The sequence below is a fragment of the Anomalospiza imberbis genome, chromosome 8, assembly GCF_031753505.1.
Source record: "Anomalospiza imberbis isolate Cuckoo-Finch-1a 21T00152 chromosome 8, ASM3175350v1, whole genome shotgun sequence".
In the NCBI taxonomy this organism is placed as follows: Eukaryota; Metazoa; Chordata; class Aves; order Passeriformes; family Viduidae; genus Anomalospiza; species Anomalospiza imberbis.
In genome coordinates this window covers 32,502,007-32,516,888 of record NC_089688.1, presented here as the reverse complement: position 1 = coordinate 32,516,888, position 14,882 = coordinate 32,502,007, and the positions used below count along the sequence as shown (strand labels likewise).

Genomic DNA, 14,882 nt, shown 5'->3' with positions numbered 1-14,882 from the left:
AATGCACAGAGTAAACAGAATGGAAAAGTGGAGAAAAACAGTGCTTTTTTTCCACAATCTCTTTTTTTTTTTTTTTTTTTAATAGCAATGTTAGTAGTTCCTTCCAGCAAGTACAGGTTAAAACAGTTTCCATCATGAGATTTCTTGCAGGAGAAGCAGTATCAGCTGAAAATTTGTGCTTCCTTCTGAAATTGTTTTTAACGTCTCTTCTAGTAAGAAAGTCCAAAAAATGTTTTTCCTTTTATTTTCAGTGTCTCCTTTGGTTTGACAGCAAGTCATAGAGATGCAATTTTTCTCTTTCTTCTATGTCCTATGTCATCTTGGCAGCTATTTCCTATCTCAGTTGAGAGGGAAAGCATTTAATCAGCGGAAAAAGTCAGGGGGGTTCACCCAGGAATAGGTTTGAAACTGGTTTTAACTTTGGTTGAAATGGAGTGGATTCCAGATGATGTGGTCCCTTTAATTAAGGGACATCGTGCCCTTGTTTTAAAGCCTGCTGAAATCAGTGGAAAGATGCCACGAACTGCAACGGGCTCTGGAGCAGGTCCAGTCTCCTTTTGTGGTATAGAAACGTTTCTTCAACAATTTAAGAGCTTGGAGGGGCTGAATCAGAAGCCAACAAGTGACCTGCTCATGTATTAGGTCAGGAAACAGGTCTGAGCTCAGCCCCCACTGATTCAGGTGCTAATGAACTGCCCTGTTTTCCCTTCATGTAGTGTTACAGCAGACCTTCTTTCCTATTTTTCCTTCAAGTATCCCAGCACGGCTTTGGAAAGGGAAGGGAGATCTAATTTGTGTGTAAATACAGTATTGTGCTGTTTGTTTAATGCCTTTGTTTGCTTTGAAAGTTCGTCCCGTACTAATGAATTTACAAAACCTACATTATCCATAAAACTGTCGCTGGTGCAGAATCTTGTAATAACTCAGATAAAGTATTTAAACCACGAGTGAGTTTGCTCTATCCTTGAGTTGATAAATTGTGTAGCTTCATTTGGTAGGAATCAGCAATTTTATGTGGCAATTAATTTTAATGGCAGTAGGGAGCCAAAGGACTGAATTTTTATCCTTGGTTTTCTGCACATGTAGGGGAATAGCCTCGTGTTTACTGTTCAGGTTACTGCCCTGGGATACAGTGTGTGTGTGCAGGGAATGTCACTTTACAGCCATTATGGCCATGCTGCTCCAGTTCATGGTCCAGCCCTCCAGATAAACCATTTTGGGGATTTCTCATCTCTTAAAATATGTCAGGAAGAGGGCAGATAGCCAAAAAATCCCTTCCCAGAATCTCTGTTGCTCTACCCCCTCTCTGCTGTATGAACTTGCTTTTTTGTTTTATTGTTGCCTTTTTTATTGTGTAAGTCACTACCAACAGGGATGATGCCAAAGTCATGAACTTGGAGTCAGAGAGGAAGAGATCAAGTTTTTCTGAAGTGATTCCCATTGTTTGTTTTCCCTTTGCTGGTCTCTGATATCCAGCCTGGAAACATCCAGTTTGTACAGTTGGCTGCAAAACTGTAATTGTGTAAGATCTGATCTGGGAACCAGGAAAGCCTTAATTCCAATCTCAGCTCCTGCCACCAGAGCTACATAGTGGAGCAAGTCATTTGACTTGATAATTTATGTCCGTGACACTGACTGCATCCTCAGCAGTGTGCAGAAAGCACCGGAGTTCCCCTAAAGCTAAAATCTGTCTTGAGGCAATAAAAAATGCCAGGGGAGGTAATTTGAAAGGGATTTATTTAGGATGCTCTTAAGTAACATCCACATTTTGGGGTTTTGCTGTTTATGAAACAAGCTGGAGAGATTTGGGGGCATTTCTGGGAAAAACCAGAGACATCACTGAACTCATGGGGTAAATAAGGGTTTTAGCATAGAACCAAAGGTGTTGGTCTCCCCTCCATGACCGTGGAGCTGTTGGTGGCTCTGTGGGTGCCACCAAGGGTTTGTCTATGGCTGTGTGTGGATTTCCAACAGCATTTGTGTTACAACAGTTCCCAGAGTGGAGTGATGGCTCCAGAATAAGGTTTGGGGATGTTATGAACAAGGTCGTGAGCCTGATGGAAATTTCATTTTGTTCCATATTTATTCTGCTGTTTGGGGTTGCACGGAGCTACTGGTCTGTAAAATGAGGTCGCAGCCAGGAAAGAAAGTTTGGGAGCTGTTGCTTTAGAGCTTGGGTTGAAATTAATTATTTGTGTACCTCAGAGAGTTGCACTGGTTTTTAAACAAGGCAGCTGGGTTAGAAAGCAGTGGGAATTCACTGTGAAACACTTTGTGTGATGGCCAGCACTTGAACCTTGTGCTCCCTTGGTGCACCACCAACCAGAAGTTTAAAATTGGCTGCTCAGAGTTGGCTGTTTAGTCACCCAGATATTTCATCATGTTATTTCAGAAATCCCAGTGGCTCCAGATGCTCCAGGGCCTTGGAGGAGTTCATTGTAGTCACAGTTGGAAGGGTTGGTCTGGTGTAGCTTGTGCTATACTCCAACATGTTTAGACAGGAGAAAGGTGGATGCAGAAAGGAAGGCCAGAATAATACTGGTTTGAGAATGAAAAGCCTAACCAGTGTGGAATTGGATATAAAAAATGCAAAACCAAAGGTGTCAGCTTAGTGTCTTCAAAGGAAAATATTATCTTATTTTTTCTAAGATGAAAACACCTATGAAGTAATAATCTTTAAAAAGCTGAGTCCTCCTCAAACACCAACTCAAAATGCCAATAATTTGCAGAAAGGAAAATCTTTATTTTCATGCACAAAACCTGTGGGCTGTGTGGAAAGCAAAAATCTGATAAAATAGCTGAACTAGGTGCTTGAAAGTGCTTTTCAAGGGGATTTCTCTGTCCAGGTGCTTACATATGCTTTCCAAGGGGGATTTCTCTGTTGGGCCCCTCTTCCTGACAGCTTCCCCATCACCCATTCCCTCTTTTTTCTGCCGTGAGCTCCCCACACCACCCTCCTGCTCTCCTGGTACAGTGTTGCAGGATTATTTTCAAGGTGAATGTTTATATGCAGGCCATGTTCATGCGAAATGAGTCATCTGTGTAGCTTTTGAGTTGTGCAGTGCTGACTCTGGACATATATTTGTTTTTGTATTTGTTGCTCCCTTCTGAAAAAAAAAAACCCAAACAAATACTGAAAGGTGTTCTGCTTAGGCTGGAATTGCTAATTCATGTTTAAATCGCTGTGCTTTGGGGATATTTGGTGGAGGGAGGAAGAACAGCCCTCCCTCACCATCCCTGCCCCAGGGATGCCATGTGGGAAGCTGCAGGTTGCTCCTGCTCCTTCAGCTGCAAACTCAGCATTTGAAGGAGAAATTCCACCTCATTTTTATGGTTTGACTTGTGACTTTGTTGTTGCATGTTCTGTGTTCCAAGGAGGAAAATAAATAGCAGGAAAGGAAAGGAGAGTAGGGTTTCCGTATGCTTCCTGCATCTTGGGGACCTGTGCTCCCTGTTAGCTGCTGATAAGGAGGTTTTAAACCCACAGGTTTTAAAATGTGGCGCATGGTTAAGCACCAGGGAAAATAGACGCATTTTTGTCTGTAAAATAGCCATTCCTTGGCAAAGACTGTGCCATTTGGAACACCTCTGTTCTGGAGACAGGCTGAGAGAGCTGGTGTTGTTCAGCTTGAAGAGAAGAAGGCTCTGAGGGAGACCTTGGAGTCCTTTCCAGTATCTAAAAGTGCTCCAAGAGAGCTGGAAAGGGGCTTTGGGTGAGGGCCCAGACTGACAGGACAAGAGGGAATGGCTTCAAACTGACAGAGGGCAGGATAAGATCAGGTATTAGTAAGAAATTCTTTCCTGTGAGGGTGATGAGGCACTTGAAGCCCAGAGAAGTTGTGGCTGCTTCATCCCTAGAAGTGTTCAAGGCCACACTGGACAGGGCTCGGAGCAGCCTGGGATTGTGGAAGGTGTCCCTGCCCATGGCAGGGAGTGGGAATGAGATGAGTTTTGAGGTCCCTTCCAGCTCAAACCAGTCTGTGGTTAGGCTGTAGCTCTGTATGTTCAATGCTGTTGGTCAAGGTTTGGATAAAACCACTTCATCCATCTCTCACTTTAGCCAATAAAACATGTTTTCATTAGGAAATCCTTATGTCCATCCTGTTCTCTGTCAGATGCACCTTCCTGGTCCTCAGGAAGGGCAGTGTTCATGGCTCAGTCTCCACACACCTTTGAAATGCTGAAGCCTCCATATTGCTCCTCCCTGCACTCTCCTCCTCATTCCCCAGATTCAGCCTACTCTTGAGAACTTTGCATTTTTAGGGAGCTGAAGAAATTGATCTCCTGGGTTCCTTTGGTGACACCATGACCGTGGGTGCAGATGTTTATGTTCAGGAGTCCCAGAGCTCCTCCCTGCCTGCAGCAGGTCCACGTTCACGTTGATGTTGTACAAACCCCAGCCCGTGTGACCGTTTTCCCTGCTGGCACTTCAGATGGTGCCTGCGAGTGTTGGCAGCCGCGGCACCGGCGTTGCTGCGGGCTGCCCCAGAGCAGTGATTGTGTTCGCCTGCTCCCTAGCAACTTGGTGTGCTGCTTCAATTACAAAGGGCTCGGGAAAACACGCTCCATCTGGTTTTCCAACCCCGGATGCGACCACCCCAAAGAGTGATCTAATTCTTCTCTATATAGACTTGAAAACTTCTCACCAGTTGGTGGTGCGGGAAATCAAATAAGAGTCCTTAGGAGCAATAAGATCCACATGCTGGCCTAATTGCGCGTGGAGCTACACTGCTGCCCCTGCTCCAGTGTGTTTGCAGTGCTGCTCTCAAAGGCGTATTGTTAGGCGAGGGGAAAAACCCACAGATCTTAATTTGAGAAATAATTTAATGTGGGCCAATAATTGGCTATTCACAACTGGGGCCCCTTCGTGTCTGGTGTGGTGTGTAAGGAGAAGGTGGGCAGGGCTTAGAGGCAGCCTTGGTCTGTAGGCCAGGGGCTGTGGAAAGGGGTGGTATCTCATCCTGCTTTTCAGTACAGTCCTTTTAGTCTACACTAGATCATCTGAGAGTGTTATTCTTGCTTTAATGTGGTTCAGGGTTTTTTTTTTTTTAATTAAAACCAAAAAAAATGGTGCTGCTTTCCCCCTCTGCAGACTGAATCAGGATGGGACAAGGGGGAATGGTATTAAACTAAAAAGGGGAGTTGTAGGTTAGATATTTGGAAGGAATTGTTCCCTATGAGGTTGGTGAGGCCCTGGCAAAGGGAGCCCAGAGAAGCTGTGGCTGCCCCATCCCTGGAAGCATCCAAGACCAGGTTGGACCGGGTTTGGAGCAACCTGGGTTAGTGGAAGGTGTGGAAGGGTGGAACTGCATTATCTTTAAGGACCTTTCAAACCAAAGCCCCCCTATGGTTTTTGTGATTGTGGGGAAGGAGAGGCAGAACCCAGACTGGGGAGTTACTGAGGAATAGGAGAGTATCACACAACCTTGACAGACTGCTGAAGCATAACATTTCCTCCCTCCTCTGTTCTGCAGAAGATGCCGTCCTGAAATTCCTGGTTTAGGAATTTTTGTTGGCTTTAGGGCTCGGGATCAGACCATTATCATTTTAAGCTTGTCCTGAGGTGCCAGCAGCTCGTCCTGCCTGGCCAGCATTGTGCTCTTCTACGCGTGAAGAGCGAGTGAGGGAAAGTCTGAAACCAGTTTCCTACGTACTTAGAACTTCAGACTGGGCTTTAAGGAGGGGGTGCCAGCCTTAAACACTCGCTCTGCCTGTTGGAGCAAGCCGCGGTTCGCAGCGGGGGCCGTTTTCCGTCGGGGTTTCCTGTGGGATCCCCGTGGCGCGCACAGGAAGCACGGGCAGGCCCGTGGCCATCGGCCTCCCGGGCGGGCACAGGGAGCAGTGCCAGCCCCAGCCGAGGGCAGGAGAGCCCCGGGCAGTCACGGAGGTGCTCAGGCAGTCCACAGGAAAAATAAAAACCTACAGAAAGGCACGACCCCTTGGGATCCATGTTTTGTCAACAAATCAAGCGGGCGCTATTTTAAGCCGCTATGTACCTCACGCTTCCTGTTTTTCAGAAGAAACTTCTTGTTTTTTTCGCTTTTATGTTGACGGATTTATTTTAACGGCTTGTTCCTGAGCCGGTGTGAAGGACTTTCCCCTCCCACGAGGAGGGAGTGGGGCTCCCTGGGGTCTGCCAGGGGGAAGCACAGCCTCATCCCCCTCCCAGGGGCTGCTCGTAGGGTTCCTGGGTGCACCAAGAGGACTTGAAGGTGGACAGCTGTGGGGTGGCTGTCGAGGGGACGGCGCTAAGCTGAGCCATGTGTGGTTCTCTTTCGAGGAGCAGTGGCCCAACCAGTAAGGACAAAGTAAATAGTGTTCATTTCCTGCTGACCTTTTAACACCAGCAGATGTTTTCTCTTACAAGTACCATAGGCCACTTCAGTCCCTGACCTCATCAAGTGGGCTGCTGCTGTTTTCATGCTCGGCAGTCTATAAAACTCCTTATTTAACCTGTTTTGCTGAGACCTGCCTGCAGAAGTGGATCTCCTACCTTGGGCAGGACCTGTGTGCTTCTAATTAGAAATGCAGTATTAATCTGACTTTCTTTTCTCTGGATGGACCAACCACTTCTTCCTGATTTTTGTCCTCTGTGGAGGATGGCAGATGTTTCCTGTGATGGGCTCTATCAGGCAGCTGAGGGAAGTGAGTTTCCCTTTATAATGTTTTCCCTAGCATTCCTTGCACAGATTGGATTTGAAACCCCATGGCTGGAGTAGTTCGACCATCACCCTTATCCCTGTTTGTCGTGGTTGAGCAGGATGAATGGGATCTTGGAATCACCTCCAAGCTCAAAAAGTAAAACAGTGGCGGTGCTGGAGCTGGGTCTTTCATCTCTGTGGAGTCATCCCAGGACTTGCTGGTGCCTTCTCCTCTCTTCCCCATGAGTCTTGATCCTCCCCAAGGAAATCAAGATGATTTCAGCTCCATCCCAGTCTACTCTGCTTGGAGATCGCATTGGTGTTGCTTTTTTCCCTGATGTCTTCCTCCCTCCCACACCACCTGTGGAGGGTGATGGGTGGGGATCTCTGCAGGAACTGAAGCAGTTTGGAATGCAAATGTGGTGGGAAGAGCAGTTAAGCTCTCATTCCTGACACAGGCCAAGTAACACGCAAGTCTGGCCATGACTTGTGTGCCCAGGAACATCAGAGATGCCTAGTTCATCCAGGAGACATTTAAAGGTGATTTCTCTGGTGGATTTCCTGGCCACAGCCTGTGTTCTTCTGCCAGTCCTGCCTGGAGATGACGGGAGCAAGCTCTGCAGTGAGGTAATAATGGAGGAGGAAAGTGTGGAGGCTGACTGGTGTGTGTGCCATCAATTCTTTGGAGACCTTCCCCTGTTGGTGAAAAGCCTGTTTCCAAAGCTGACGTGGCAGTAGTGTCTCATGGGATGTCATCAAGCAGGATGAGGTGTCTCTGTGATGAAAAAAGCCCCATGTGGTGCTTTTGGGCCAGTTTATTTGCTGAGCTGTGCAGTGCAAAACTTGTCCTGGGTTCAGAAAGCAAATCCCAGAATCCTGCATTGGTTTGGAAGGAAACTTAAAGCCCCTCCAGTCCAACCCCCTGCCATGAGCAGGGACACCTTCCACTATCCCAGGCTGCTCCAAGCCCTGTATAACCTTGGACACTTCCAGGGATCCAGGGGCAGCCACAGCTTCTCTGGGCACCCTGTGCCAGGGCCTCACCACCCTCACAGGGAAAAATCTTTACCTTTCCTGTGGGGGACATTGGAGGTATGAATAATTAGCAGTATGATTTTCAGTTCCTGTCTTATGCATCTGGAAAGGGATGTATGTTAATTCAAAGTTCACAGATTTACCTGTAAAGACTCATTTTTAATAGCATACTGAACTTAAGTTGATGGATACTTCCAGGTTGTCACTTGTTGGGTTTTTTGTCTTTCTCTAAAGACATTTTTTTTTTTTTTGGTATTTGTTTTTTCAGTACTCTTTATTTGTACTTGGTGAAAGATGTTCAGAAGTTTTACTTCATGAGTTGTGATTCTATTGAGGAGCAGCATTTCTGTGGAGGACAAGGGGAAACAAACCCTCTGCGAGTCAGGTTACCCTCCTTTTCCTGTTAAATCAAAAAGAGAAGAATGCAAATTCTTAAAAATTCCTGACTACTACCCAAACATTACCATTTTTAGAGTTTCAAGTTTAGAGAAAATGACTCACAGGCACTTTTAATAAAGGATTACTCAAAATAGAGTGGAGTGTGATTCACATTAAAGAACGAAGACCCAAGAGAGGCAACAAAGAAGCCTTTAACCTGATGCTCACTCACCCCCATGAGGGTTGGGAAGGGGGGATGGTTGGGATTCTCCTCATGGCACCTGGTGTTGTGGGAGCAATGTGCAGGGATCCTGCCCATCTTGTTTGTTGGGTTTTATTGGTCAGTGTAATTAGGCAATGCCTAATTGTTGAAGGCAACCCTAAAGATGACACCTTTGAGGGTGAGGTAGAAGCAGATCAGCAATTACAAACACACCCAGCGCTGTTCCCCAGCACTGAGCGTGTGTCCAGCACCACACTGGGCTATTCTGAATTTTAGGGTCACCATGGCAAGAGAGATGTCCCATCCACAGCAGTGTGCTGCCGGGAGGGATTTGGAGTGAGGAGCCAGAGCTGACTCTACCTGAAAGTGAAGAGCACTCACAAAAATCTTGTAACACAAGCCTTGTGAGAAGAATTGTTTAACAAATAGCCAGATAATCTAGTTTGCCTTTTCCACAGTGTTTTAGTTTGCCCTGCACTGGCAGTCAGCCTTTCCCAGGTTTAACCTTGCCGAGATTTTATCTTGCCAGTCTGCAGAGGTGGCTGCTGGTTGTGGAAAGCATCCCTGACTTACCAAGTGGATTACTGGGCAAAATTGATTTTACTTGGTGCATTCATATGCTGAAAAGCAACATAATAGCGTCTGCTCTGCTTCCACGCCAGCGAGGGGGAAGTGCCCCAACATGTGCTGGAGACCCTACACGAGTCTGAGAGGCAACTGGACCATATCCATCACCAGTGTAATTCTGACAGCATCGTTTTGGCTGACTGAGCAGGACCTGCAGAAATGCCTTAGGTGTACGTGCTGATGTATATTTTGTGGCTGTCTCTACTTAAGTGCTGTACATTCCCCGTGAGCTATGAGAGCAGAGACCTTCCCCGTGCTCCTTGCAGCTTCTTCAGTTGATATATGGTGTTTTCCCTCCTTTTTGTCAAAGTGTCCTCTGTCCCAGAGATAATGCAATTGCTATTCAGTGCCGTGCAAATACTCTTTTGTATTTGTATCTCTTTTCTATTTAATTACACTGTATAAATGTCCTCGGTAAATTTGATAAGTTGGGTGAAGGATATTGATTTTCGAGTCTCTCTTGTGCTGGGCTCCTTGTAGTAGCAGCAGCCATGCCCCAGGCCTGTTTCCTGAGGAGGTTTTGAAGGTTCAGTGTTTAAGTAGCTATGGATAAGAAAGGAATTTCTTTCTCTACACTCACATTTGATCTGCTGATTGCAGGGTTTAAGGCCAGGGAGAAAACATTAGCGTTGGGTGCTTTGTTTTTTAAAACCTTAGACTCACATCTTCTGCAAAAGCGGGTGGGAGGGGAAACCAAGAATAGAGCCATTGCCTTAATTCCTGTAAATAAAGCTACAAGCTTTGGGATGAAATGAGAGAGGGATGCTCCCAGGGTCAGATGAGGTGCTGGGGAGCAGTGGGAGGACCCTGGAAGCGTTTGGAGGCAGGTTGGATGGGGCTTGGAGCAAGCTGGTCTAGTGGAAGGGGTTTGGAACTAGCCAGTGTGTAAGGTCCCTTCCAACCCAAACTGTTCTGTGATTCCATGATTCTGGGACTTGCAGCTGGACAGGGCCCCCCTCACCCCTCCATCACCCCGTGGCTGATGACAGGGCAGGAGGGGAAGGAGAGACCAGTGAGTGTGCAGGGAGGCAGAGAGGAGGGGAGGGAATTTGCAGGGCTAAAAGGGGAGGACCAGTGGTCTATTTTTAACTGCAGTTTTGAATGTGAAGTGTCACCGATGTTAAAAAAAGCTCCTGGTAAATGGTGGGGAAGATGCAGGCGATAGTGCAAAGCCAGCTGCAGCTTTTTGAACAGTTCGCTGATGTTTGTGAGGAGGCTGCAAACGCTTGATTCATGGTGATGTCTTAATTTTCCTTTCCTCAGCCCCAGGTCTCCCTGTACCAGTGACTTTCTTTAAACATTACTTAGTTCTCAGCCTCGTAAGATTATTTTTGTTCTTTAAGAGGCAAAGAAAAGAGAAATACAGATATGTGTGCACTTTCCTTTTGTGCTTGCTTTCGTTGCATTCTCTTGGAACTTTTTTTTTTTTTTTTTAATGCTGAAAATTGGACGCTGATTTTTTTCTGGCTAATTTCCATGTATTTCTCAGACAGGATTTTTAGCCTTGATCTATAATGCAGGCCTGTGGCTGTTCTTGCTAAAAGTTTGATCCCACCAGGACTTTCATTATAAATCCTTATTATCAGTAGCAAATTGCTGTCTGCAAATGCCACCTCTCAGAGGTTTGGGTGGGTAGTGGGGCACTGTCCCTGCACTGCCAGGTCCTGCACCTCTCTGCCATCTTCCCCAGGATTTGGGAACGTGAGGTTTTGGCGTGTTTGCTGCTGGCTGCGCTGAGGCAGGAGGCTGGAGCCATTGCTGTCAGGCCAGTGATCCGTGGGATAATGCATCCCCAAGTCGTGGCCGTTTCTGTCTATTGTGTCACCGATCCGTGCATTCAAGGGACCCCGAGTAGGTGTTGCTACAAAAAACCCTAACAGCTCTATAGGAGCCGTCACAGTTCATTGCATCAATAATCTGTGTATTAAGGCGTCCTGAGCAGGCCTGGGCACACAATGGACCGTTATGGCTCCAGATGAGCCCGTATGAATTTAGGTCAGTAACCTGAGTGTTGTTAAATCCCAAAACTGCCCTGCCACAGAGAGCTGGCAAGGCTCGCAATAAAAATGTGTAGATTATGCAAACCTGGTGGTTGCGGAGGATACTCTTGGCTAAAGGTTGGTAGTGGGAAAATTATTTCATCTTATTTATTGCTGTTATCCAAACCTGTCTCCGCTCACGTGGCTCCCTCCTTCCCTGTCCTTTGACTCGGTGTGGGTGATGCTGGAAGCATCAGGGAGAGGCAGGGATGGAGGGATGGGATGGGAGGGGCAGGAGGAGGCAGCGTTCAGCAGTTGAGCCGTCCCGGAGCCGCCCCGCATCCCGCCGGGCTCTTTCCCACGGGACTTCATGGAAACACTCACACATTTCCATGCTGCCTGTGCCTGACCCCGTGGAGCTCAGTATTGTCTGGAGCATGGCAGATCCCTGGGGACTCCCCAGACCCTTGATTACTCCAAAAGCCACCCTCCATCCTCATTGCTGGCCCATTTCATGATCCAAGCCCTCCTTGGTGCTTGGTGCCCCAACACCTGGCTGGGCTCTTCTCCTCTCTGCCGTTCTTTGCATCCTGCCCCCTTCCTTCCTTTCTCATTTCCCTCAGACAAGGCCCTTTTGTGGGTAGGTGGAGGCAGAGGAGTGCCTCCAGCGCCGGCCGGAGAGCCCGGTTCTCATTGTGGGTGTACGCCTGAATGGAGACGTAGCCTTGAACTCTTGAACTCTCTTTTTTTTTTGTTGAGTAAAGCTGCTGTGTGCTGAAAACAAACAGGACTCACTCCGATGGAAAGAGATTGTATAGTGGGAACAGGTCTCAGACCATGAGAAAGGGGTTTTTCCATGTTTCCATTCTGAGAGTTTCCATTTGAGATTTCGCCAGCAGAAGATGAATTAGCTGAGCTGTTAAAGGTATTACACGTGTTTCCCCCTTCCGAGACTTGTTAGAACATATTTTCTTCAGTGATAGTAATAAGTGTTACAAACAAACCACAGTTTTCCCCTTTGAATATTCCTTTACACAGAACATCGTCTACATTAAAAAAATAAGTACGTTAAGCAACATGAATAGCTTCAGGCTATTTTATTTCATGTTGCTAAATAAGTCAATGCAGATGAGTGCTTTTTATGTAAGAGTAGCTTGTAAATATAAGCGCTAAGATAAGGGCAAACTATAACTCCAAAGATTTCCTGGAGACAGAAGAGTGGCACTGCTGCCTTTCACTATTCCCAGTCCAGGCAGAGATCCCAGGACAAGGATTCAAAATGATTGAATTTGTGCCATGTGTGGGGGAGTTCAGTGTGCTGGAGGAAAGCTGAGTCTCCTGGTTTGCTGGGGCAGGAGGGGCTTCATCTTTGCTCTTTAAATAAGTGAGGCTCTTCCTCTGGGTGAATGGTGGCATCTCCTGCAGGGCTGAAGGTTCCTCCTCCGGGCTTCCACTGGGATTTGAAGAAGTGGTCTGGTGTGATCTTTTCCCAGCATATGTGGGTGTCTGTGTAATATTTAATTGTCTGATCCTGACTATGGAAGAATTATGAAATTAGGAGTGAAGGCCAGAATTCCAGACTTGGAGACACTCCAGTTGTGTGTCCTGTACATCTGTAGGGCTGAGATGTGGGTGCCATCATGTCCTTGTCAGGCAATGCAATGCAGCAGCACCTGGTTACAACTCAGTTCACTGAGTATGCCATGGCTTTGCCTGTAAGGATGTCCTCATCCTTATTTTATTATTTCTTCTAGTTAGGAGTAGTGATACAGAGCCAGGGACTTGCAAGAGTCTCACAGACAAGTGGTCGTGATTGTAGTCTTGGTACTTTGTCTTGGGATCCCAAGGGAATGTGCTGATCCTAGCGTGGTTTGGGTTTGTATTACTGGTCTTGCTGTTTTGAACTTTCTACTGAGGAGGAATTCAGGAGTAACTTGTGAGTATTGCAGGAGTGTTTGCTACATGCAGATGTTCAGTCACATCCTGCAAGGCAGGAGCTCCCAGTGCTGCTGTGGTGCCTCTGCAAACCCTGAGATCACGGAGAGAGCTGGGCTTGGGGGATCAGCAGCACAGAGTTGTGGGGATGGGAGAAACATGGGGATTCACAGGGCAGGGGATGCGTGTGGCAGGAGGGGGTACAGAGGTTGGCTCTTGGTACATGTGGCTCTTGGCCCCATGGAGATTTTGGTATGCAGCTCGTACTCAGGAAGTTTGGTCACCCTGATTACAAACATACGTATATTTGGAGATGTATAGCGAGATATCTGCCTCTTTCCTAATTTGATTTGCATTTATATGGGGAGAGGAAAAGCACTGGAGCAGGGGAGTGGGTGGCTTTGTGTGGTTCCTTAGCCAGCAGAAGCTGAAAGCAATTTACAGTTCACATTTAGCAGCATTAGTAGTAACCAGAAGGAGACATCTGAAGGTAAGTGGCCATGTCCTGCCTCTTGGCACTGAGGAAGCTGGATTTGCCTTTGTTCAGCTCCAGAGATGGATGAGCTCTCCCATCTAGCTCCAGAGATGGGTAATGATGCCACGGCACAGTTTGCAGTTGTTTTCAGTTAATCATGCTCAAAATTTAAAACATGAAGTGCTGTTTGTGAGAGTGAAAAGGATGAAGTTTGCTGTGTTATAGGTGGGGGGGCAAGAAGTGAACCGAACAAAACCAAACCTTGGAAGCAACAATAGCTGCACACCAAAGGGTTTATTTAAGCAGGAATTTTTCATAGCTGTTTCATCTTATTTTCTTCTTGTCCTTGCTCTTGCTTGCTCATCTATATGCAGCATATGGAAAGGTTGAAAAGTGGCAATTACTAAATGAGAGTCGACAGAAACTGTTCTCCAGCAGCTCCAGATGGGGTTAGTGATGCTGTTCCCAAGCTGCCGGCGCTTCACTCCGCAGTATAAAATGCCCTCTAATGGACAAGTAACTGCATAACTCATCCAACAAACCGGCAAATACTCATTTTTCTCAGGATTTCTAATCTGCTGTGCTGATTTTGGTACAGGAGCAACTAATGGCTTGAGTAGAGAAGAGCTTTTGCTTATCCAGTTGTGAAGGTTCACCTTTCTCCAGCAGTGATTGTTGCGATTAGTGCAAGTCAGTAATTTAAGGAATTTTCTTAAACCATAGAATGAGATTTTATTTTCCAGTATGGCAAGGACCCCTGGAGAATGTAAAATTATTTATGTACCTTTTCCTCTTGTTTAATTTGAAAACTTAAGGGTAGTTTTCCAGCCCTTTACGTGCTTCAGCAAGATCAGTGTGCATGTTATCAGCGTCAGATACTTAGAAAAACAAGATAAGAGAGGTTGAAGGAGGCCCATGATTAATTAGCAAATAGATTAGGCACTCTCAAAGCTAAGTGGGTAATTGGGGTTCAGCTCCTGGTTATTGTTTTGCCTGACACCAGCTTCTGAAGGCTGTTGGTGCAGGGTAAGCAGAGCATCAACCTGCTTCACTTCTGGTGCCAGAAAGAGAAATGACAGTTATTTTCTTTAAAGCAATTTTCTTGCTGTCTGTTGGGGTTGCTTGTTTGTACTTCTGCTTTAGGAATGAAAGGAGTGCCAGTTCTGGCATTTCCTAGTTTTACTTGAAAGCTCACAGAGGATCTGTGGAGGGCTCTTACTACCTGACAAGGGAGCATTGTCTGGATTTTCTTTTCTCAAAGTCAAGAGCAAATCACTAATGTTGAAAATTGAAATAGGTAAAAGAAGTTGAAAATAAAAGGGATGTCTCACTCCCCTCTTTTTTGTTACATGACTATTGAGGCAACTTGAATACTGTCATTTCAATTGATCTTCTTAATATCTGTCTGGCTGCTGAGAACCCAGTCTGGAGAGGAATTTGTAGCCTGACACACAATTCTTACAGAAACTTCTGAATATCCAGTTCCAAACAAAAACCTTTCTTGTGCTTTACGCATCATTAAGACAGGAAGAAAAATGCTACAAACCCATATGTCATTTTTCCCTTTGAAGGGCACCTATATATAATTG

The 14,882-nt window shown here is 46.3% G+C and overlaps 2 protein-coding genes across 4 annotated transcripts in view; both read left to right on the top strand.

The window, feature by feature from the left end:
• OAT (ornithine aminotransferase) overlaps window positions 1–14,882 on the top strand; it is a 345,851-nt gene that overhangs the window by 10,900 nt on the left and 320,069 nt on the right. The window lies entirely within an intron of this gene.
• CTBP2 (C-terminal binding protein 2) overlaps window positions 1–14,882 on the top strand; it is a 131,969-nt gene that overhangs the window by 55,002 nt on the left and 62,085 nt on the right. Inside the window, exon 1 of one of the 3 annotated variants that reach the window (XM_068198310.1) lies at window positions 6,116–7,268. The exons of 1 other annotated variant lie outside the window; for it this stretch is intronic. The gene's annotated coding sequence lies outside the window, so the exon portion shown is untranslated. Of the gene's footprint in view, window positions 1–6,115; window positions 7,269–10,792; window positions 10,900–14,882 lie in introns of those variants that run through there. One more of the 3 variants, XM_068198309.1, reaches the window with a different exon arrangement.